Here is a 25,353-nt window from a genome sequence, read left to right as displayed (position 1 = left end):
TCTTCCTGATATCCAGTCTAAATCTTTCCTCTTTCAATTTGAAACAATTTCCCCTTGTCCTACCACACCTTCTTCTTCAGAGACTTCTCAGAGAGCACATAACAGAGGCAAGTTCCATTGAAACAGGCTTTTCCTGGAATATAATAAACTATAAATAGGAGAAGAATAATTATGTTTCCATCAAAAATAGAAACTTGTTTTGTTTGTTTCAAGGAATTGTTAAAAAAAAAATAATAATAAATCAGAATTAACAGAGGATTTTCATACACTCTGCTTTTAAAATGAAAATTCTTAACTACAGTTTAAATTTTCATGCTCCATTTTGAGACATCTGAAGAGTGCAGATTTGTACTTGATATGTAGGATTAGACTAGGTGCCCAAAGACATACACTGTTTAAGTTCATGCCCTTTGAAACCTCTAGAAATTCTATATTTCTTTCACATACTTGAGTCCAAAGAAGTCTACATAATGTGACCACCACAGATCTGTGAACCACAAGTCCACACATCTAAAGAAATCAGCATTCAAAGGCTGTCTCAAAACTGTCTCAGTGGACAATGACAAGCCAACCTAAGACTGCTCTGTTACCAAAAGGTAACCTCCCCATCTTTCCTCTTGATCCTGGTTCTATGTAATTACCCTTAATTTATTGCTAATGTTACGTGGCCCACAGGGTAAATTCAGTCATTTCATTGCTCAAATGAAAATGAACCATTTAAATTTTGGAGGTTACATTTTCAGTCCAACGATTCACTGCAGGAACTGCATGAATATTAATGCTTACTTACAGAAACAGGGGGGGAACTCACAGCTGGAAGAGGTGAAGAAGTCAGACAATCCCTTGAGACAGAGAGTCCAGTTATGAAAATTCATCTTCATATTCACAAAAAGTCCTCTAGTCTTCATAGTAAAGCTTTGAAGCATTATACAAAAGGAATAACAAGTTCATATCCACAGAAAATGTCAAATAAATAATTTCTAAATACCTAGAGATTTTAACATGGACTCAATCATAACATCCTTCATTAAAGCAGTGGTAAGACATTTGAGCCAGCCATAAAATATATACTTGTGTGTTCCAATTCAGAAAGCATTGCAATTTTTATTTAGCTGCATTACTGTTAGAAAATATTATGAAAATTAATTGTGTTTGATTGACACACTTGGTGATCATGTTTGCACAATGACTGTGTAGCTTACCCTTAGGCTGAACTAAAAAAGCAGAGTTAAAAAGTAAAAACAATATTTAAATATCTTTGCCTTCCCCCCATAACTTTCTTGTGGGTAAATAAAAACAGGGGAGTTGCTCCAGCAAGCTCAATATTTTCATGCTATGAAACAGCTTTGAAATATAAATTCTCTAATAACAAAAAAAATACTTAATATAACTTTTCTTTGTAGTTTATTTATTGTAAGCACAAAATGCTTTCCCCTCTGTTTTTAATTACAAACTAATCTTCCTTCTGTCTTATATCTTTTCTTAATCATCCCTATATTATGAAATGATGAAGTTATTAACTTGCTTGCATGCTGGGTTTAATGGTGCATCAAAAAAAAAGCAAAAACAACACCATGGTATGTTAGGCTACTCCACTTTGTGGCTGCTTAAATGAAAGTACATGAATTTATTTATCCAACATAGCCCTCAGCCCCCTGTTTTGTTCCCATAAAAATGAAATTACTTTTTGAGTTACTCGATTTCAGTGCTCTTCAAATCTAGGCAGTTATCTCTGTAATAACAACTAATGTGGATTAAGTAGTATGAATAAAACTAAAATGTGTATACCTCACTTTGACACTGAGACATAAAATCTGCTTTATAGAAGTAGTGAAATGAGAAGTGCACCCAGCAGCCAAAGTTCACTGGTTAAATTGAAGAAGTGTATTCAGTATTCTGTGCATGAAGCTGCCAAAATGCATAAGACTAGAACCACACATAATTTAATTCAATTATTCAGATTAATATAGTTTCAAAGCCAATGGTATTACATAAATTAATACATGTTGAGAATGCAGATCTAGTCTGTTGCAATCCTTGTCAAGTGATCAGACTGTAATAAACATACAAAGTGAGACCTAACATAGGATAGGACAAGATTTTATTAAACCAAATCAAAATCAAACTGCAAGAAATTTGGCTATAGCTTCTCTGTATTGTCAGACTATAACACGTATAGCATCAGCAAAAAAGTTATTTCAAAAGGTAAATCCCTCTTCATATGGGAACTCAATACAGCGTTTTGAAAATGGTAGCAAAGTGTCCTAGCATTGTTTAGAGTTCAGTCAACTCCTTGAAATCTGTGACCTATGAAAATTGCCTTGGCATTTGACTGTTCCCATTTTGAAAAATGCGTCTATATTTTCTAATGTTTCTTCTTTAGTTAAAATTAATGATCTAGCCCTGCAAAGATTTTCTTGTAGCACACACTGATACTGAGATATGGATTCCCTTGAATCAAGATGAATGTTTTAAAGACTTGTTTTATAATTCACAGACTGTTTTGAGAAGCTGTATGAATCTAGGACTTTTTAGTGGCTAAGCAGACTGGGCAGATCCCTGGTCAATGAAATCAGATGTTGTTTGCAGTAAAAAAAGGCTTAAGAACAAATAGCATATTGAAGAGCTACTTCTATCTTCATGATATACAGCAAGTCACATATGAGTTATACAAGGGGTGCCTCAAATTGCTAAATTTGACTTACATTGGTTTGTTTGCTGTTTGGATTAATAGAATGGTTGGAACTCAAGTTGGACTCCCAGGGACAGATAGTGATATATCTGTGTGCAGAGGAAATCAAACCTCTGCCCCTTAACTACTTTGCATTCTCAGATCTACATATTCAAAGAGTAACAGATCTGAAGCAAGTAGGAAAGAAGGGGCAAACACGCAGATATGCACATCAGCTAGGAATTTTGCAACATACCAATGAGCAGAGCTGGTTCTACTTCTCAGGTCACTTATTTCCTCAGACTACCCTGGCAACTCCCTCAGCTCTGCAGTTCATTGTGCCTAACACCCTTCCCTGCTTTCAGTTCCCTCTGGCTCAGTAATGATTGATTAGCCAGGAAAATTTTAACTTAGTACCTTTCAGAACATATCAATTACTCTAAAAGCTCTCAAGTCATTGTTTATGTGCCCGTATCACCTTTCTATCTTAGCCTCCATTAACCTGGTAACACCTCTTGATGTAGCCTTTGCCAGTTCTTGTGCTTTCTCATTTCAAAGTCTTGAACTTATTCGCCATGGTAGTTTTTGGTGGTGGCTTTTTGTTGTTTTGTACATAGCTTTATTTTGGCATAGTCCTTTCTGGACTATGTGTGATTTTAAGGATCTGAATATACTGCGGACTGTTTCATCTTCTACTGTAGCGCCTTCAAGTTGACCCTTATCCACTGAAAGAATCCATGTATAAATAACTTAATGCACTTTGACACCTTGGAGTAAACTTGTCAGGTGTTTTTTTTTTTTTTGTTGGGATTTCTTTTTTTCTTTTGTGCTTCTCCCTTACCAAACTAATCTGTCAGTTCTACCACATGGGCTGTCAGGAACTACATGAAGTAAATGCATTTTGTGAATTAATATTTATAAAGACAGGCAGTGGGATGTGATTTTCATGCTAGAGGAGGTTTCATGCTAAATACAAACTACTTACATGTTAAATTTCCCATCAATAAAAGAACTAATGCATGAAAGAATGACCTTTACTTATCCATCTACGCCATCAGTCTTAATTCAGATACCCTACAATATCATTTAGTAGGATAGTTATGTCGTTAAACTGGCACATAAATCTTCAGTGTAAAAATTAGGCATATGGACTGAGTGATATTTCAGCTCTCAGGTTCAATTCTATAACATTTTGTTAGGCTAACAAGAAGAAACAAAGCATTTGCTTGTAAATTCTGGGCTGTCACACTCAGTCCTTGCTTGAATTAAAAAAAAATCTGTGAGAGAAATACCTTATTTTGCTTGCTTACCTTTGCACAAAGCTGAATATCAGACCTGAGATGGCTCATAAGTTCTGGTTATTTTCAAGCTATAGAGAGCTCGGGATTGAGGTGTCATGGCAGAGCAATCTCAGATCCCAACTCCCTATGAACATTCTGGGATACAAGGATTTACCACTGATGAAAGACTTACACTTGCCAATGGAAATGCACTTTCCTGAAAAGAAAAAGAAAACAAACAATCAAACCTAGTATAGAAGCAGATAGATCTTCTTACAAGAGTGAATAAACGCTGAAGTTTGGGATTATATGTTTCTGTCCTGTAATGAGGAAGAGCTCTTCTCTCGTAGAGTGCCTCCTGAAGGCATTACTGCTTCTCCCTGTGCAGTCCACCAAGGGCATTGTGAACGAGCTGCACACTCAGGCAGTCCCTGCTTGGATAAATTCTGCCAGCTCTCAAACTATGACTCACCAATGTTTTATTTGGGGTTATGTCAGTAAAACAGAAGTTCCTTAGTAGAAGTCAAGGTGCTGTCCTATACTGTCATGGTTTTACATGACAATATGCAAAAACAGCTTTAAACGCTTACTTATTTCCTACCCTTAAAACCAATCAGGAAAAATGGGGGTGGTTTTTGGAGTTGCTAGTTAAAATCCATTAAAATAAGTTTAAAACTCTCCAGCTCTCTCTTTCTGCTTTCCCTAGTAGACTGTAAGATGTTTAGTCTCAAATTATAAATTCTTAATGATGTAGTTAAGGAGCACTGGATAAATTCTAACTACAGAATGACTCTGGTGTCTAGTGTAATTGCATGTTGCAGTAGAAATGCTATATTTTGTTCATTTCACAAACAGAGAAGCATCCTTCCTTCTCTAGCTAAACAAGTAAAATTGATATGATAGCAGTTCCACTGATTATCATGCTCTTCTGATTATGAAAGACTGTATTCTGTGGAACATCAGAAGAACATGATAATCAGTGCAAAGGACTCCCCAGGCACTTAGACTAATTCACTGTTTTTCTGTAAGTAAACAAAAAAACACACGCATACCATTCGTCTCATTCACTGTAAGTTCCATTACATTCCACAGCGAGTTTGAGCTCCATCTGCAAATGCAGCTGACTGTGCTATGCTCATCGAGATCCAGTGCTTACTTGCAGGCAGCAGACTTCATCAAGCAGAAGAAATTACTTAGGAATTAGCTTCAGAGGAAAAGCTGGCTCAAGTATTGATCAAATTTACTGTTTCAGAAAGTTCATAAGTGCATCATTTTTCCACAGTTGACACAGCCCACAGAGATATCGAATGCAATGGAGCGGGTTAAATTATTAATAGCTTTATAGAGTGGGGAATCTTATCACTATATGAAATCAGTAAAATAGGTGAGCTATGGAGTCTACAGATGGTCATTCATCATCATGTACCAAGTAGCCTTCACATACATTCCCAAGTGTCTTTGATTAAGGGTTTTTCATCCATAATTTGTTATAAATATGGGGGTATTCATATCCATAAGCTTGTTACTGAAGACAGAAAACATATACCAGAACAGGAACGGAACACTAGATAGCAAAACCAGTAATCAGAAAAAAATACATTTTTCGATGGAGAGAAGAGAGACTTAGTTGTATCAGTGCCACTGTAAGAGAATTGTAAAAGCTGTGATGGAAAAAGGTACATTTATTCTAAGACTACTAAATTAACCAAAGGATGTAACAGGAGACTGGCTTTAATTGATGTAGTCTGGGGATTTCCAGCAGCCCATAAAATAAACAGGGACCTGATCTGTTAAGAAACTGCAACTAGGACTTTTCTTCTCTCTGATTTTGTGTAGTTCAGTGTCTGTAGTATTAATTAATGCAAGAACACATTTGCCAAAGATTCACAGAATTTTAAAGAGGACCCCGTAGGCATATTTGGAAATGTTCCACAAACTGCTGAGTTCTCTTTTTACTCTAAAAATAGTGGTTAACCTGAGCACTGACAATCACTGCATTTGGAAACTTGATTTAGCAAAACAAATCAGAACAGGGAGTGAAAGAGATTGAGGTCAAGGTCACGGGACCTGAAATGATGCTAAAAAACATCCCCAAGGCTTACATTCCATTCCTCTGTTCAAATGTCTCTACGATTCTATGCGTTGTTTTGTTGTGTGTTTGGGGTTTTTTTACAGAAAAGAGCTAGGGAATTAACAGTGTTATAAACAGGCATAATCTGCAAATTGATGCTTTGGAAGCAGTCAGAAGAACCAGCTATTAACTGTTTTCCCTTCTCTTGTTTCTAACATATAAGTTCTCTGACAGCCTGACATCTGAAAGCATAGCATGGTGTAGGTGATCGATTCCCATATGAAGTGGTCGTGGCACCAAGCCTGCTGGACTTCAAGAAGCATTTGGCCTCCATTTGACATGGAGGTTGAATTTTGGGCGGTCCTAAGAACCCAATCATCTGTGTGGGTCCATTCCAACTACGATTCTTTGATGATTCAGAAGTAATCTTCAAACATTTAACTAACATGAATATTTTACAATGTAATTAAATTTATTCTTTATGAGAACTTGCAGATAATACAGAGCTCCAAAAAAATAGAAATCTAAGGGAGATTTACTGACTAGTAGTTTTAAAATCATCAACTCTACTTCCTCAGTTTGGCTTATGTTCTAGTCAAAGGTGTAGTAAAACAGCAGCTATTTGCACCTTGAGGTTAATATCATCCCAATCAGCTCTGGCAAGCTGAAATAATTAATTGAGGTCATTTGGTAATTGTGCACTTTCCAAAAATTCAGAACAGTTCTTTTCCTCATTAAAACATATAATTTTTTCTTTATTGGCAGAACTTCCATGCTATCTTTTCAGCTCTTATCTTCCTCATCAGTCCCTGTTGAAGCAGAACAGTTGTTGGGGTATTTTACATCTAGAATCAGTGTTTCTCTCCCAGCACTGCAAAGCATATTACTGCTATCCCACAGCTACGTTTGGTTTGACAGCTCTCTTCTCCTGCGTCTTCCAAATATCAGAGACCAGACTGCACACAACACTCATCTCAAAGTCAGAAGGGACTTGCTCTGTTGAAGTCTCATGCAGAGCCTAATGACAGCAATTGAAAGACTTTTGACAGGTGCTGCATTGCAGAGCTTACCTATCTGTAGAGACATCTTGTTTTCCTTCTCTGACAGATGGGGACTTAAGAAACAGCTTCAGCATTACCACTCCTGAATCATAGATTGGCCTGGGCTGAAAAGGACCACAATACTTATCTAGTTTCAACCCCCCTGCTCTGTGCAGGGTCACCAACCAGTAGACCAGGATGCTCAGAGCCACATCCAGCCTGGCCTTGAATGCCTGCAGGGATGGGGCATCCACAGCCTCCTTGGGCAACCTGTTCCAGTGCATCACCACCCTCTAAGTAAAAACTGTCCTAATAAATATGAAGGAAGCTTCCTTCCACAGGAGTTCCACTATTTTGGAGTTATTCTTTCAAAATAAATTCTTGATGGACTCTTCCTAGTACCAATTCTTTTATTTCCAACTCATTATATATTTGCTTTTTGGAAGGTAACACTTAAATCTTTCCATTCCATCCATTCCTAACTGTTCAGTCATGTTTATTTGCAATAAGCTTGATTTAATTTCTTAGCAAGGACCACAGGGAAATTGAATTGCCCTTCATTAGACTCTTGTAATTATGCTTTTAACTCTGCTTTCTAAAGCAGCTCTCAGATGCCTTCAGCTCTGGGGCTGTTTTGAATCATATCACTGCCTCATTACCTGACATTTTTAGAAAACTGCTGAAACAGATGAACTAACTTGACACGGAGACTGCTGCAGTATGTGTCCCAGTATCTTCAGATAGAAAAGTCTTGAGGATGCGCATTCAGTGGCTTATCAGTACCAGGCTGGATTTTACTACTTTGAACTTTGATATTCTTGCTCATGGATGATAACCTATGCAGATTCAAAAATTCTAACTCTGATTAACTCCACTGCAGCCATCACAAGAACAGTACAGCCTTGATTACGTAGGTAGCATTAAGGTATAAATCTGCTAGTATCTGATAAAGCTAATAAGCCCCTTAAAATGACTAATTGGCTATTTTCGCACTACTTGATCTAGTCTGAGGGAAACTGAACTATTTATTTATTACTAAATTGGAATAAATTGCCAGCTGATGGAGCAGAGCACTCTTTAACTTCCACCCCTCTGTCTTCCTCTTCTGAGTGTCCCTTGGAAGACAATTCTGTTGCCCCTCGATGAACAAACCTCACTTAAGAGAATGCATCAATGCAGTAATTGCTGAAAACCACATGACTGCCCAGAGAAACTCAGGCTACAAAAAGGGACAAGAAAACAACCCTCAACACAAAACAAATATGACCTCTTGAACTTCTTTCCCCTGAATTGATGGATAGCCCTCTTGGTCAGAAATGCAACTCCATTTGGACATAACAGATGTTGCCATCACTAAAATCTTTTCCATTCCCAGATGAACGGTCTTTGCTTCCTAGTGTGACTCTGAATGTGAGAGAAGTGGTCAGACTTAACATTTTTCTTGAGCCAGTGATTACCATTATTTGTCACTCTTTGTGATTCCTGTAATGGTAAATTTCCTACCACCAGGAACTGAACAGAGAATTTTATTGCCTTGAGCTTAATTCAACAGACTAATAGCACATACAAGAGGCAGAAGCTCCTTAATGTGATAACTCCAGGCTTTAAACAAAATCCAACTTTACAAGCAAATCCAAGTCTTAACATACAGTAGTATACAATTAGTGTATAGTACATCAGTGGGCTAGTATCTGCTAGGATTTTCAGACTTTTTCTCAGGTTCTGCTTTAACAATTTATGAGTAAAATTGTTTGGTTTATGTTTTCTCCTCTACCTCATCTGTTATCACAAATTGTGAGTTAAAGCATGGAGTGACTTAGCTCTATCCTTGTCTTTTCTGCTGGAGCTGTTCTGTAGCAAATCAGATTCAGCATTCACTGCATCTCAGACTCTAATCTCTGCAATGCCCTGAGAGCACTCTAACCCATAGACTCTAGACTCAATTGTGGATATCTTTATTTTATTCCAAGACAGCAAATGCTTAACTTTATCAAACCCTACAGCTAGAGCAGATTAAGCCCTGTACAAGAATTACCCATAGACTTCTAAGAGGTCTTCCTGGGAGTCAAGGAACACACCTTCAAAATGCTTTATGATCAAACTATATAGAAAACATGACTTAAGTTCATGATCATAAACACTTAAGTGAGAGAGACTAAAAGCAGAGATGCCCTGTTAGTTATTGTCTCTACCAACTAGATATTGGCAGCTCCCAGTTCAGCTTACTTTCTATTAAACACTACCAGGCACTGCCAAGGAAACCAAGTTACCCTAAGAGTCGATCATTTATGTATTTCCCAACCTGGTTACCAGTAGAAAACTCCCTAATGACCAGCTCATTTGTTTTCATCCAGCACAGAATAAAAATTCATACTTCTCATGGAAATAAATATGTTTTGAAATCTGGGCATGGAAGTGGAATTTTTGTAGCAGGATCTCCTGAGTGCGTTCTGACATCTTACAATCTGCAGCTAATCTGATTTTCCTTAACTAGAGACAAATGTAGATGTTCTCAATGCTCTGAAAATTCTGATTATAGTTCAATCTGGATATGATTTGTGTCTCTCTCAGGTAAACTTGGCCTTTTCAGCTTTTACTTAGCGATGCATGGTTTATGTGCTGTTACAGCCATCTCTGGCTTTGGCTCAGAAGATTCTGTTAGGAGGTGATTGAATTTATATTCATCACAGGAAGCAATTAAGTAAAAGCAAATCATGATTAAGAACAAAGAGCAAAACACTGGGAGGGAAGCAGCAGAGACAGAAAGAATATGAATACCCAGGTCAGTCCCTCAGGTCCTCTGGATAACAGCTATACCTCATCCCCTTTTTCCCCAGAAACACTACTTTGTCTCCTATTCTTGGCAAAACCTGTGCTCATGATTTCATCCTGATGTTACCGTATTAGAATTGAATACCAACAACAGTAGAGTGTGATAAGATGATGTGATATCGCTTTTTACACCCAAATGAATGAACTGCAATAAACATTGCATAGAACGAAACACCAAATTAATTAGAAGTCCTAGAAAACATAAAACAACATTTGGGTTTTTCCCTTTTCCCTGAATTAGTAAGCTGATTTCATTTTTCGCATAGTGCATTGCAGTCTTTCTATATCAGTCTATTCCTAGATTTAGAGTATTGTTATTATCACAGCAAGGAAAATAACAAGACTTGTTGCATTGCTCTCTCTAGATTTTTGTTTTTTTGCATTTTAATTCAGTCTGAGAAAATCAGAAAGAGTTATACTATAGCATCAATTCTGTCATAGTGCTACACCAACTAATGAAAGTCATTAATCAGCACTCCTTGCTTTGGGGAACAAGAGGGAAGAATATGCTGACTTTTTGAGAACAGTTAACATTCTCTTTAATATTATATATATTTATCCAAAAAGTAATTAAACTATTTTTCAAATTATAAAAATAGAATAGGAGCGCTCAGGTAATGAGCATTATATGTTTCTGGGAATCAACTGACTCCATAAGATTTAGCAAACTGTGGATCAAAGTTCTGGATTTCTCTCAGTGTGAAAGCACTGACAGGTCTATCATTTGTGCCTATAAAACATCAAAATGGGAACAGTAGCCTCTAAATCTCACTTCATAGTTACACTACACTACACTTCCATTTCTCAGATTATGTCTAAACAGTTTGTCACATTAGAATCATCATAAAATCACCAAAATTGGAAAATAATCTAGTCCAACCATCCACCTACAACCAACATCTTCCCACTAAACCACATCCCACAGTACAACATCTAAACACTTCTTCAACACCTCCAGGGACGGTGACTCAATCACCTCCCCAGGCAGTCTCTTCCAGCATCCGAACTGGCACTCTTTCAGAATAGAATTTTTTCCTAATATCTACCGTACACCTCCCTTGGCGCAACTTGAGTCCATTCCCACTAGTCTTAACTCCAGCTATGCGGGAGAAGAGGCAAACCCCTACCTCATCACAACCTCATTTTTAGTAGTTGTGGAGAGCTATAAGGTCTCCCCTGAGCCTCTTTTCCAGACGAAACAATTACAGTTCTCTCAGCCACTTCTCATAAGACTTTGTGCACCAGACCCATTCCGTAAACTCTACTGTTCCTATTTCTATAGTGCAAGCTAAAAACTTAGATCATATTTTGCTATGATTTCAGCCAGAAATACATTCTCAAGTATTTGCTGTGCCTGAATAAGACTTAAAATTTTGAAGAGGAGAGATACTCCAAAATGAAAATCTATCAAAGTTCTTTTGAGAAAACAGGGCAGGACCTGTTGGCTCCCGTAGTCAGGGAATCAGAACTGTATGAACTCACATGTGTCTATAAATAAAACCAAATCAAATGGTGTCAAACTACAGACAGAGCCCCTAAGTACTTCTTAGTGTCAGGAGAAAAGCTTACCTGAATAGAATTTAGTAGTTGGAAGAGGAGGAAAGGACTCCATGCAAGAACAGTTGATTGCAGATGATATGAAACCAAACTGGATTTTTGAGTTATTGCTTGGAATGTTTGCCACTGAGCTATTAAGAAAAAAAATTGAGCTTTTGATATTTTGTTAAACAGAAGAACCAGGAAGAAAACATGCAGAAAGTTTATATATATTAATGTATAAAATAAAACATTCATTAACACACATAAATTAAGATATCATCTAATTAATCTGTTTAACCACTAGATGACTAATTAATCTCATTAATATAGACAATGTTTGCTGATATGCAACAGAAATTAACAGCAGTATTTCCTCTTCCATATTTAGGAACAGCTGTGAAATCATAGCAAACATTGACAGACTTTTCCCCATGTTTGTAAATGAGTATTTCTAAGGCATCTTCCTGAAGAGCAGCAGTTGCCTGGAAGGACAGGAAATGAGCCTAGGTGAAGGGCAACATGACTGTAGGAAGTTGCATTTTAGTCAGTATTGCATTTTCATAAGTATTAATTACCTTGTTGTTTTGAAGGTCTGAAGCTAAATCTATGGCTTAGTTATTATAAAAATAATTTTATTTTCAAATTTTCCTACTTCTGTATATGTAACAATGGTTCTTTATCTATTTTTATGCCTATACTTCAGGTCTAGTGTGTTTCTGAATGATTGAAGTCCACAATCTTTCAATAGAATCCAGTTCAGAAAGAGACAGGAGTCAGAATTTAATACCCCTAATCGCAGTGTGGACTAGAAACAGCAGATCACAACTCAGCTTAATGAGTTTCCATTAACGTGCATTCCTTCTAATGACCTAGTGATTACCTTCTTCCAGTATTAACTCTGGCTGTATTGCAAACTCATATATTTCAAGAGGAACTGTTTAATCAAGGATGACTGAAAACCAAATTCAGTATGTAACTTTAAATCAATTCTTACATGCTGACAGCTTCAAAAAAAAATAAATATATATATATATATATATATATAAGTGTTCCATTTTTCCGTTCACTGAGTCATAGGAAAAGGACCACTTCAATCATGAAACATAAAACTAAAGCATTTTCACAATTTTTCAACATCTTTTTCTCATCAAAAAGGCTGATCTGGCAAAATAGAAGGGAGATGGAAAATCTCACAATTCCAAATATGTTGTAGTTATCCCTAAAACTTGTTGGTTTTCACTGAATGCTTTCAAATAACTCTCCGCAAATTTTGAATAGGATTTTGTTCTAGGGAGCATACAAAGAAACAGAATCTGCTTAGATGATCCAAAATTAGATTAAATCAAAAATTAAAGGCAAAAATTGATCTAATTTACTGTGATTTAACACATCCAGCCATTTCATTATCCCCAGTGGTGTCAGTAATGCCTTACTTTGCTCTAGCTGGAATTAATTCTCACACAGCCTGGGATTTTTGAATACACTACGCCAGATGCAGAAGGAAAAAAGATTGTTGTCATGCCCCAAAAGAACGAGGAGATAGGGAAATATTCATCATCCATCAAAATGGTTTTGTTCTGGTGCAAAAAAACCCCAACAAAACAGTTGCTTCAAGATTAAGCTCTTGATAAATCCTCCCTTTCAATGCAAGCAGGTAATTCAAGCAAGTAATTCATATTGCTGACTTCAGTGGAATTGTTAGCACATAGCGTGCTTGCATGCTTTTGGGGAGAAAAGCCATAGAGATTTTAACATACTCTATTCAAAGAAAAACCAGATTTGTTCATGTACCCATGCTCTATTTGAAATGTACCCATTAAGACATTTAAATTAAACATGATCAGTCAGCTCCATTTTAAACCTCAGCTTTTGAAGAGTTTTAACTGCAGTACACTATAGGAAGCCCATATAGGTTTTGTTAAAGATGCAGTTTTCATTGGCTGTGTCAAAAACTTTGGAAAAATACTTCTTGCATAACCAAACCAGGAATTTAAAACAGTAACTTGACTTAAACAAATCAAATTGTGCCATTATTGATCTCTCTCACACAGCAGAAAATCTCGTACTAATAAATCTGTTCTGCTTTTTCCAGTAGCAGAGGATTACACATATCTCTAAAATTGCACCTGCTTTAAAGATGAAATTCAGGCAGCTATAGCAAGACCTAATGAATCAGAGTGGAAAAATACTGCTCAGAAACCTGTTATCAGTCGAGACAAGGACTTGTGCTTTGTGAAACTACGATCATCTGTTGCATAGTTCCAACTGCTACAAGTACAACTTTCATCTGGGAAGCGATTACTAATGCAACATGGTCTGCCATTTAACAGCAGTAATGCACTGAGCATTTATGGGAAACAGACTCATTTCTTAAGTCACTTGTTACCTAGCAGTTATGGCAAGGAAACCTAAATATACATCACAAAGAAATTAGATCTATTATTACTAATGGAAGCAAAAGAAGCAGAAACAGGCATTGAGTGAACATCAATAGTACCCCAAGATACAGTGAAAACTCATTAAGCGGGAATGCTGCTTCCTGACGCCAAGGCATCGTTCTCAGCAGGAAAACACCTTAAGGTAGTGGACAAAATGGGCTGTCAAGTTGGCCATAGCTGTAGATAAGTCTCCTACACTATGACATACAATGCATTCGTTTTCTGTTGTCCTGTCTTAAATCGAGGCTTGGAATGAGATTTGAAAGGAATTTAATAAAACTTGTAGAAATTACTGATTAGAGTGACTTATGCAACTTCCTAAAAGCAGGGAATTCACGAATACCTAATTTCATTGGCTTATAATGAGGAAACAGAGCTGAACTATCCAATCTATGCATCAATGACCACACAAATACAGAATTCTTAGCACAACAGGTCCAGACCATGCACTACTAGAACTTAATGGCAGTGATGGATTTTTCCATCATGGAGTCAGAGAGGTTATCAAATATAATCTTCTAGACCCATCTAAAGTGCCATTAATTCTGTTACCCACATACCAGAAAGGATCAGAGACACATTTGTTTGATATATGCTAAATCCTTCAGGCACTGTCTTCTAGTTCTCAAATAAGCTTGTCAAGTCAGCAAAGCTAATTAAACCAAAAGAACATAGCTCATATTGTGAAAATATGTTGAAAAAACCCTTACATTAGGTTAAACACTAATAAATGCTATTCAACACTAAAGTATCTGATTGTATATAAAAGGAAACTTATCCTGCCAGATTCCAAACCAACAGCTCTTCCAACATCTTTTATCATTATATATTATAGAACTCCACTGACTAATTTACCTTCAGGTTCTGCTGAAAAATGGAGTCTTTTCAATCCCTCATCGGATAACAGCTCTCATGTGGTTTTATTTCTTCAGTTGGAGTAGGTGGAAGAAATCCTGGTTGGATCTATTTCACTTCTGCCAGCAGTTACAAAATATATATATATATATATATATATATATATATATATGTATATATATATATTCTCTGATTACTCTGGCAAGCTTTTATTGCACTTGCTTTAAAGAGTCTGTTACTTCAGAGTGCTGTTAACAAAATAGCAAAACAAAATACAGCTCTTCTACCCTATTTGTTGACTTTTAACAGTGTAAAAAAAAAACACCAAAATTTAGCAAACTTATTTCAGTGAAGAAATGCTTTCCAAAGGGATTCCATTGTCATTAAAGAAACCAGAAGAAGCATTTATCACAAGACATTCCAGCTGCGTCCCACAGCTTCACAATGCTCTGTAGCAGGTGGTAGCTTACCCCTGCCAGGGAAGCCACATCTTGAAAATGGAGTTGTGGTGTTATCAGAGAGCAGAACCCATGGTTCTGTCCTTAGTGGGATTTTTTACTCTTAGAACACAATGTGAGTATTAAAAAGTATTAAATTATTAAAAAATAGTTTAAAACAAAATATAATTATGATGAGAGAGGGGTGTAATTGAACCACATCTACAACAGAAGTAGAGCTATCAATCTGATTATGAATTTTGAAGAGTGGCTATATAATAAAGCACTAATGTTAATCAGTGCTTTACCAATTAAATCACATACAGGCTACTAAGACCATTCCTCCTCATTTACCATCATGCAGAAATGTATAGAAAATATCCTTCTTCCAATTATGATCTAAATATGTTGTAATACATGGCTTTGAGTGGGCAGTGCCTTGCATATTAATCACTCTTGTCATGATTATGGAGGGCATTGTCCTGCGGTCAGAAACTGAATCATATCCACTAAGATGATCACAGCTTAGTCAAGATTCCCTCTCAGAATCTGGCCCACAGGCAAAATAAACATTAAATCCAAGAAACAACAGCACTGAGTGACAGTTTTAGAACAGTTTTTGGTTTGATTTTTTCAGTTAAAAGGCAGACTGTGCAAAATTATAAGTGGAACTAAAAGTTCCAGGGAATTCTTTCATTTTCAGCACATAATTCATTCAAGGTATAACAAACTCTTAAAAAGGTTTCCATTTCAGTATCTTCTAGATTAAGCCCCAGCCCTCACAGACATCTCAGATTTGCACCTCCCTACAGGTTCTACCTGTTGCCACAAAATTGCCTGTTTAGGCACCAAATAAATCTCACCCCACATCTAGACGGCATTATAACAGCCTCATTTTCCATAATGAAGGGGTAGTCAAGCTCGAAGCGAAGTTTATCCCACAAATAAGATAAAACAAGACAGATCCAGTCCTAAAGAGTAACAATCAAGATTACTTTAATGGAGTAACTCCAATAAACATTCAGTGGTGCTGTTTTATTGAACTCTGAGGATTTTTCTACATTTGGATGTTTATCAAAATTGCTAGTCAAGGGTAATTACCACACTAAGCTCTTTAATTCAGCTTTAAAATGCCTTTTTCCTATTTAGTATAACCTATGCTGGAACTATGCCTGAAGAGCTATTTTTGGAGGACTTTTAATGTAGGCATGGCTTTATAATTATGAAAGAGACACACAGTACAATAAACAAGGACCAGGCAATGAATATCCAGACCAGAAAATTTCCCATTTGTTTATGTATGCTTCAAATAGACAATCGAATACAACTAATTTACACACAATAAGCTGTGAGCTAAAAGAACAGTTGAGAAGAGGCATCTCACCTACCTTGAGCTTCTCAAGAATTTCTTAATGATTCTAAGCATTGTTTTAAGTACAGGACTTCATTAATTCCTGTCATCTCCTTTCATTCACATTGGCTACTGAAGTTCATTTCTTAATTTAAACACCTTCAAGGAGTTTATACTGAAAATCTGTAGCTTGGTATTTATAGACCATTCTTACATAATTGAGGTAGTGATATAACAGTGAAAATAAGGTTTATGAAGAACCCATGCCACACTGTCTTCTGAAGAGAGAATGGCAGGAAACATTACTGGCTTGTATTCAGGTGGAAACCTTAACATAAATTGTCCTACATTTACCTACAGTGACTGAGAGCTGTTGTCTCTTCTTTTGGGATTTACATGCATCACAGTTCAAACAGGGCACAGAAAAAATACAGTCAAGGCTGATTAAGAAAAAACTCAGAGTGAGTGAACATCTGTGGAGATCTTGGAAGTATAGCTCTTCTACACTGATTTCTAACTTTGGATCAAAGGAATAAGAATACCTGAGTAAACGCAAGAACAGGACTCCCTGAAGAATAATGCTCAATAGCGAAAGAATACTTATCATCAGTAAAGCAAAAGAAAGGAACTGTTCTAGAGCATTTTAGTATTGATTTTGTCTTGATACCTTGTAAAAATATGCCACTTTCTTCTAACAGGCCAAAGAAGCTGTGACATAAGTGACTAATTTCCTTATTATTCTACGTATGTTCTCTTTTCCTTGGGAAAACCACGCTCTGTCAACTGTCCAGAATAAGAAGTGGAAATGTGCTGGGAACTGTGGTTCTATTTTGCAGTAGTGGGATCATCATTTGCTAAAATCCCTAGCCCCAGAATGCTGTCCTATCTGTAAACTGAATGTAAGCTGCAGTCCATTCCAAAACACACTGCACTAATGCACTGTAACATCTTTAACAGAACTATAAACGAGCCCTAGCTGCTGCTGCTTGTCTTTGCAGAGCCACCACAATGAAACTATGCAGCAACAATCCTGACAATGCAAGTTAACTATTCTCAGCTGGTATAAATCAGAGTTATTTCACAGAAGGCAATGAAGTGAAGCTAGTTTATAGCTCCTGGAGATGTGGATCAAAATTCTATCAGCATAAAAACTACTACATGGAGCTACTTAGAATTACTTGTGAAGCACCAAATCCCCAGAATCTTCTTTTCTGGTTATTAATCACACTATGCTTGTTATCCCCACCTGCTAATAGAACAGTTAGGAAAAGATTGCATTCCTATACAAAATTCTGCCTCATCTTTTCATACTGTATATTGTTTTACTATTTTGCCTGAGAGTAAAACAAAACAACTTGTCCTTCAAATCCCACATGAATTCAGGCAAGTCCCACTTAAAATTATATCAATACAGAAGGCTACTTTTTGAGTTCCTGTGACCCACTGATGTTCTAATCAAGAGTTCTTTGTATACTGAATGAAGCGTGACTACAGATGTTTGGCTCATCATCCCCACTTTTAAACACTACATCCTTCACTCACAAGGAAGCTCCAGTTCTTCAGTTCTCTCTTTCTGAAAAATCTAGGTCAATTTAGGAATGATATCAGAAACCTCTTACCGTTCTTGAAGCTATTCTTGTTCATGAAATGCCAGATCACCAGAAGCTGTAATGAAGATTATGAGATCTATTGGAAAATAATTGACAGACACCATTTTGCAGACTATGCATTTGACAGAACTCTCTAAGGCAAGTGCTGAGAGAAGTGTAACCATCATATTTCTGTGTCATCATGAGAAACCGTACTTTGTATGCCTGCCTACTGACAATAATCACCATCAAGCAGATACGTTCTCAAGTGCTGGAAAAGGGACATTTTTTCCCTGCTTGCTGAAGTGAAGAAATTGGCTTACAAAGTGCAAATATCTTTTGGCTTTTTCAGTTATTATGTTGCAGTTGGGTTTTTGGAAAATTTCTTCCCTCTAAATATGTGGCTGCTTTTGTACCTGTATGAGGTACCTGTCTGAGGGTCCTAGCATAAGTGTGAAGGTAAACAAGGTGTTCTTTCCAGGTCCTGCAATCAGATTCTTAACTAACTTGAAAATAATACTAAATAAACAGAAGCTATTATCTTAAATGTTGCTTTTCTTGTTAATAACTTTTCCTTTCCCAACATGTCTTCACTTCACAGCTGATACAAAAGTGTATATTAAATATCTCCTTTAATTTCTGTGTGATACCAGTTATTCAGAGAATTTTAGTAGGTCAAGAACTATTGCAGGAGAACAATCTTTGCCTGTCTGCAAAGGCTTCAGCTGAAATCATAAGATGTAATAGAATGTAAATTAATCATTATGATGAGTAATATTTTACACCAATATGTTAATTAATATGTACACATTGTCCATAAAACTCATACCTGCATTTGGGACTCAGTCCCAAATGAGTGAAACATTACAATCCATGACCTTGCTAAACAGTGAGGTGGATTCAACTGCTACAATTGCTCTTGTCTTTTCTACTATATATTTTACTGTTTCATAAATATCTCAAGTCGTTCTTGCTTCTCATGAGAGAAGAAAAGCTAATTGCAAGTATGTGAAAAGCAAGAAAAAAAAATAGTAAACTCAAACTCTGAGATGAATTATTGACACATGTTAATTTTCTCCAGAGGTATTTCTTCACCACCATATATGTTTGTAATTTACAGTAAGAACTCTCTTTCAGCACTCAAATTAGGATTACAGAAATTACCTCCCAGTTTGTTCATCTTGCCAGCAGTCTTATGAAGAAGTGTGTCAATAGATGTCAAAGAGTAAACCAAAATTTAATATAGATTCTAATTAGTGCATTGTGTACAAAAGCAGCAGGATTTTTACTCACTGAACAGCACTCATGTCACTTGCTGAGGCACTATCTCAGTTTCCAATAGGGCACAGAGACAGAGTAGCTAGCAAATTGTTTAAAGACAATGGTGCATGTCAGTGGTGAAACAGGGATCTGAAAGAAGGGAATAGCTGTATTCATTCCAGACTCAATTCACGTACAGGTGCTGCCTCTAAATGAATTTTGCAAGTCTCGTTACAAAACAAAAGTTTTCCACCTGACAAATATATTGCAAATACAGGAGTCCAATAAGTGGCAAAGAGCCTCAAAAATTAGATTGTAGCCTGATAAGCAAGCAAAAGAAAGCTGTACTATATTCACTTTGGAATTATAAGTTTCTTGAGTTTGAATAGATTGATGTGACACATAGAACATAAACAGTATATGAGCATAGGAGTGTAATGACATCATCTAAAATTTCAGGGCTTAAAGCTAGGATCAGAAGGAACTTTGTACATTTGCTTCTTGCTGTTTTAAGATGCTGCCCTCTAAGTAGCATAAGGCAAAGCACATTTCTAATTCCATTTTGCAAAAGATTTCAATCTATTACATTAGATTGGTCAGGACAAAAGGTTTTGAAGAACAAAAGGTTTTCTGATAACTGGTTTATTCTTTTTTCTGTAACCCGAGGCATTTCTGTGTGTTCCTCAAGATCTTTTACGTCGATATAACGACAGCATCAAAAAACAAAACTCATATTTGCAATTGTCTCTCCATGATACCCTGAGTCCCCATTTTCTTACATAGTAAAACATTTGGTTACGTTGAAGCTATGTCACACATTTGCACAATAATAGAAACCCATTTATTCAGGTTTTACTGGCCACAGAATACTAGGGAAATGCTGAGGATAAGATGAACATCTTATTTTGATTAAGTTGTGACTGTCTTCAACAAGTAGATTTCATATTTTCTGAGGGTTTAGAAATGGTATTCTGGCTGCTCGGCTAATCTCCTAAAGGATGCATGTGCAAAGCAGCTTTCTTACAGCATTGAGCTTCCTGGCTGACAGTTTCATCTGGAACAGTCCTGTGCCAGAATGGGCTATTTTTCATTTTGACAAGCAGAAAGGGAAAAGAATACAGCAAATGGAAAACCTTCATCTAGCACAAATTTTAAAGGCAGTCACACAATCACAGAAACGTGTGGTTGACAGAGCCCTTAAGAGGTCCCTGAGCCCATGCCCCTGCACCAACACAGGATCAATTATACCTGTCATAAATAATAAATGTCTCTCTAATTGAGCAGCACCGACAACACTGTACCTTGACCATATAGTCTGTTCCAAAGCTGCCATATCCTCACCTTTAGTAAAGGGCTTTTTCTTAATATCAAACTTCAGTCATTCTAGAATTTAGATCCTGCTCACCATGCAGAGGGAAAACTGAGCTTTATAATGATCAACCTCCTCACTTTTCAGTGGACTTTCTTTACCTTTGATGCATTGGCCAAAACTGGATCACCAACACTGACAAGGGTTATGAGCTTTGCTGGAAAATCCTGGTAACTTTGACACAACAGGTCACATCTTAAAGAAAGTGGTTCTGTGTGTGTGCAAAATAAATACACTAATTGTATTAAGGTAAAACATGCATGTGAATAACTCACCTCATAGCTTCAAGGATTCAGTTTTAATTACTAACCTTTTCATGCATGCCAAGGGACATGATTAAAAATACAGGTACTAACTGCATTCATGGGACGCTAGAGGAATCTACTGCAGAATATTTTCATCACTTCTACTCTTTCTTGGCAAAGTGATTAAAGCTGAGAACAAGAGAAGCACTACTGGAAAAGTATATTTCCCAACCTTTTCCATACTGCCTGACGAAAGGTTTTTGGCCAGACTGCAGTGATTGTCATTCAGGTTTGGCTGTACAGCCAAAGGGGACTCCATATGAGGTCAAAACTTTGACTTCAGCACCGCAGTCTGAAAGAAGTAATAATAAAAATGCTATCTGCTGATCACCTCGACCCCTTTCCATTGCAGTTTCTAATTATCTGTAGTGCTTGTTGTCTTCATCCTGTTTGTGCATGCAGCTAACATGCTTGACATTGGAATATACTCTCTTGGAAACAGAATCTATTTAGTACTGCCCTCCTTGACACCAGCCCGGAGCAGCAACTTACAGAATATAACCCAGGGAAAGCAGAGACTCAGTTCACTGCCCAGCTAAGCAGTGCTTTGCTATTTCCCAGTATCTCAACAGCATGAATTTGGCTCGGTGCTGCTTTGCTCGAGGGGCTCTGTTCCCATGGGCATTCAGAAAACTCACCAAAAAGTCACGAAATTCCACAAGCTGAAAGGCAGCATGGTAAATAGTTCTCAGTGTGTACATATTACAAAGGAGAAAGTGCATTCAATTCCATGCACTCACCTTCAGCTTTATATAAACATACCATTCTTCCCATCATGTTTAAAGCAACATCCAATAAACCTATGCATAGGAAGAACTGGATAATGACCCAATTCTGGTATTGACTGAAGCTTTAAAGCTGTTGGTTTGCTGGTTATTCGTGAGGTTCTGTTTGATGTTGTTGGCTTATTTGTGAGGTTTCGTTTGATGTGGCTGAGTTAAAGCATGTTGTAAGCAAATTCTGTTGGATGGCACAATCTGCCCTAGAAATATCAATAATGTAATAGCTGCAGTGGAAAACAGCACATAATTTTTTTCATACTTGTGAAGTAGACAAATCATTTTTATATGCTGTAGTTGAATATAAATTATAGATAAAAATGTTTCTTATTTAGAGAAACATTTACAAGAACAGACCACACATCCAGAATGGGAAATGTTTTGGCCACTTCTCTTCCACATTATTAACAGTGCATTTGCTCTTGATTTGCCCAGCCTGCAACTTGGTACCTCTGGTTTCTTTTTAGAGACTAATAGGATTTTCTAGTGAGAAATCTCTAATGAGAGGCAGCCAGATTCTCCCTCTCTCCAATTTATATGATAAGACTTTGATCTAAAGTGAAAACTGCAGTGCTTCAAGTTGTCCAGCACTCTCCCATTCAGCACACCATTAAACTTCTCCTATGAAATTAAATCTTAGCAAGTAATCTGATAAAGCACATATGCAAAAATCATGGCAAGGCTTTTGTGTGAATGCTTCCCTGATGGAATACATTGCTTGGAGAATATTGTTTTTTGGAATGGAAAATCCAACAGTTAGTGTTATCAAATTTAAGCATTTCTTTATTCTAATGGTCGCTTTTTACTTGGCATTATGTATGTACACCGCAAGACATTGCCCTCACCACAAATGAGATTACTGATCATCTTCGATAAAACTCAGGAGTTCCAGCTACAGTGCAAAGACCATAAAGGGTCCCAGGAAATGCTGTAAAGACAAGACAAAGAGTGGAATGAATGAGCAAGACTCTGAAATCCTGGATGCTGGAATAAAGTAAAATTACCTCCAAGTCAGACCTCATTCAGTTCAGAAAACAAAGAAAATCAAGTTGCTGACTATTACAGACTCTGCTCCCTGCGCTTTCCTGATACACAGACATAACGTATGACCCTCAGAGGCTCATGGAGCAACCCACTGAGATGCTACCATCTGATTCTTCCCACATGAGTTGGCTTAAGTTGTGTGTTCAAGGGAGCAGTTCACTTCTGGAATTGATGTTTCCAAATTGCTGCTCCAATACCTGAAACCAAGTGTGGCCAGACCTGTTGGAACCAAGCCACATGGTCACCCAGCACAGCTCCTTCCAGTCCTATGGCTATGAGTTAGAAACTATGCTTCCAATCCCTTAAATTAATAGGGAGATGCTGCCCTCAGGCCAAGACTTCAGGAGTTGCCATAGCACTGTTGTGCTGCTGTAATTTAGGGTATGTCAAAGAGAAGCTACACCAAACAACAGCAGGAAGAAGAGAGAAACCCCCGCAGACAGAGATGATGAGGCTGTTTGGATGGAAGCTGTTGGCCACCCGACAATACCAGCCTGACCCTGGGGAAGCACAAGGTGCTAATATTATCTGTGGCTGGCCAAGCTTGCACAAGAAAAGCTTCTCCAGTGATGGCTGTCAGGATCTCATCTTCCAGTCCGACCGCTAGGACTGAATTTAAGATCACAGTGAGATAATCTCTAATCAATATAATATTGTGGAAAGGGAGATACAACCAGAGAGCCAAGATTTAGCTGCACATCCCACAGAGGTATTCACCACTGCTAATGGTAACATTAGCTCTGGAATTATACTAATTGCCAGCCTTGTTATGCTAAATAATCACTTTGTTTTGGTAATGCTGGTGTAATTCTAGATTAATTAGCTCTGCCTTAATCGGACCTAGGGGAAAGATAAACTGAGAACACGCTGAGAAAAAAGCACAGTTTAATTGGGGGTTTTCTTTTCAGGATTTTCTGAACAATATATACTGACTCCTCCTTATGTCACTGGTGCTTTCACATTTGAAAAATCAATTTATTTCCATTTCTTTTGGCTTCCTGGGCTTAAGTTTCTGAGAGGGAGGGTAAGAACATGAAGAAACCTCTAAAAGCAAGAAATTTTTGTGAATTATTGTGTTTGGTTCAGGTCTAAAGTGAAGGCCTCTCTTTGAATCTGAAACCCCAGAGACTCCTGCTTGGGAAGTTTTACTTTACCCACAGGCAGGGTCCAATTTCTATCTCCACTCTGCACACTGAAGTTTGATACATGTCCATTTTTCTCACTGCCCAATTGCCCTGAGCCTTCTACCTCATGAAGCCTCTGTTACTAAGTGGTTCAGCAGTCAGAAGGATTTAATCCCTGATCAGTCTTCACTATCAGATCACGCAGCTGCTGAAGGCTGGGCTTTAATTCACTACTTTTTTTCTGCTATATGTCTGCAGCACCAGACACAATGCGCAAGGAAGGAAACAATGCTCCATTTGGGACTCCTTGCAGTTCACCTTGGCTGTTGTTTCATGTAATAACCAAGCTCTTCTTCCCTTCTGCTCTTCCCACTGAGTTTTTCAGAGTTGCTCTAATTAAACTTAGATTTCATGTGATTTTATATTTCCTTAGTGCCCAAACAAAGGCAGCATATTAATACTATTTTTTTTCCAGCCAGAAAAAGCATTACACTTCTATTTACAAAACTCTGATCTGTTTTTAGGACTTTTCCTTCTGTTTTCTATATTGTTCATTCCTAATATTACCTGCATTGTTCATCACTTGCCAATTAGCTTTGTCATCTCTCCCATGTTTATATCATTCTGACTACTTCAGAACTTAGCTATGGGTTTCTCCACTTCAATAAAGCTAGTAGGAAAACATATAAGCCAAGAAAATATGCTTTACTCAGGCAGAAACACATGCATCAGTGCTTTGTTTCCAGGTCTTTATATTCCTTGCAACTCACTTGCCCTGGTTCTTTTCCTATCTTGACACTCCATCTTACTCTTGAACTCCTTACACTTTATTTCACGCACAGATAGAGCACACTGTTTGAATGCACAAACAAATCTGAAGCAAACGTGCAGCTCCAGCCAATGGAAGCTGCATGACTATTTACTATGTTTGATTAGTTCTGACTTCCTTAGAGGAAGATTAATGAATAAGAATTATTAGAGCTTTGTCAGTGAAATGAACTATTAAGATTTAATGCAAAAAAAAAAAAAAAAAAAGTGTTTCTGGCTTATATGAAAAATAATAATAAATTGAAAAGAAAAACACACCTTGAAATTACAGCTGAATATGCGAAGAAGCTGCATTGTACCTGAGATGTGCAAACTGTCCTTACATCAAAGCACTGAAGTCGCTGCTCTTTCAAGGCAGGCTGCATTCTGATGTGGGTGTGATGCTGTTAAAGGACCTAAGCACAAAATAGCTGAAAGCACAATAAATAATAATTTAATCTATGCCTATAATATGATTTCATTGAAAACAGTCACGATGATCAACAGTTCAAATGTTGAAGGACAGTTGGTCAATTTGCATGTAATACCTTCAAGATTAATG

At 37.2% G+C, this 25,353-nt stretch overlaps 1 long non-coding RNA gene across 1 annotated transcript in view; it reads right to left on the bottom strand.

The window, feature by feature from the left end:
- LOC107316214 overlaps positions 1-11,577 on the bottom strand; it is a 22,142-nt gene extending 10,565 nt beyond the window's left edge. Inside the window, exons 1-3 of the long non-coding RNA XR_001556234.2 lie at positions 11,464-11,577; positions 3,982-4,168; positions 791-915 (exon numbers count right to left, since the gene is read on the bottom strand). This is a non-coding gene — a long non-coding RNA (uncharacterized LOC107316214). The remainder of the gene's footprint in view (positions 1-790; positions 916-3,981; positions 4,169-11,463) is intronic.
- Between the last annotated feature and the right edge of the window lie 13,776 nt (positions 11,578-25,353).

This window comes from Coturnix japonica, chromosome 6 (assembly GCF_001577835.2).
Source record: "Coturnix japonica isolate 7356 chromosome 6, Coturnix japonica 2.1, whole genome shotgun sequence".
Classification (NCBI taxonomy): domain Eukaryota; kingdom Metazoa; phylum Chordata; class Aves; order Galliformes; family Phasianidae; genus Coturnix; species Coturnix japonica.
Note: the sequence above shows the minus strand (reverse complement) of the source record. Positions and strands in the feature narration are given on the sequence as shown.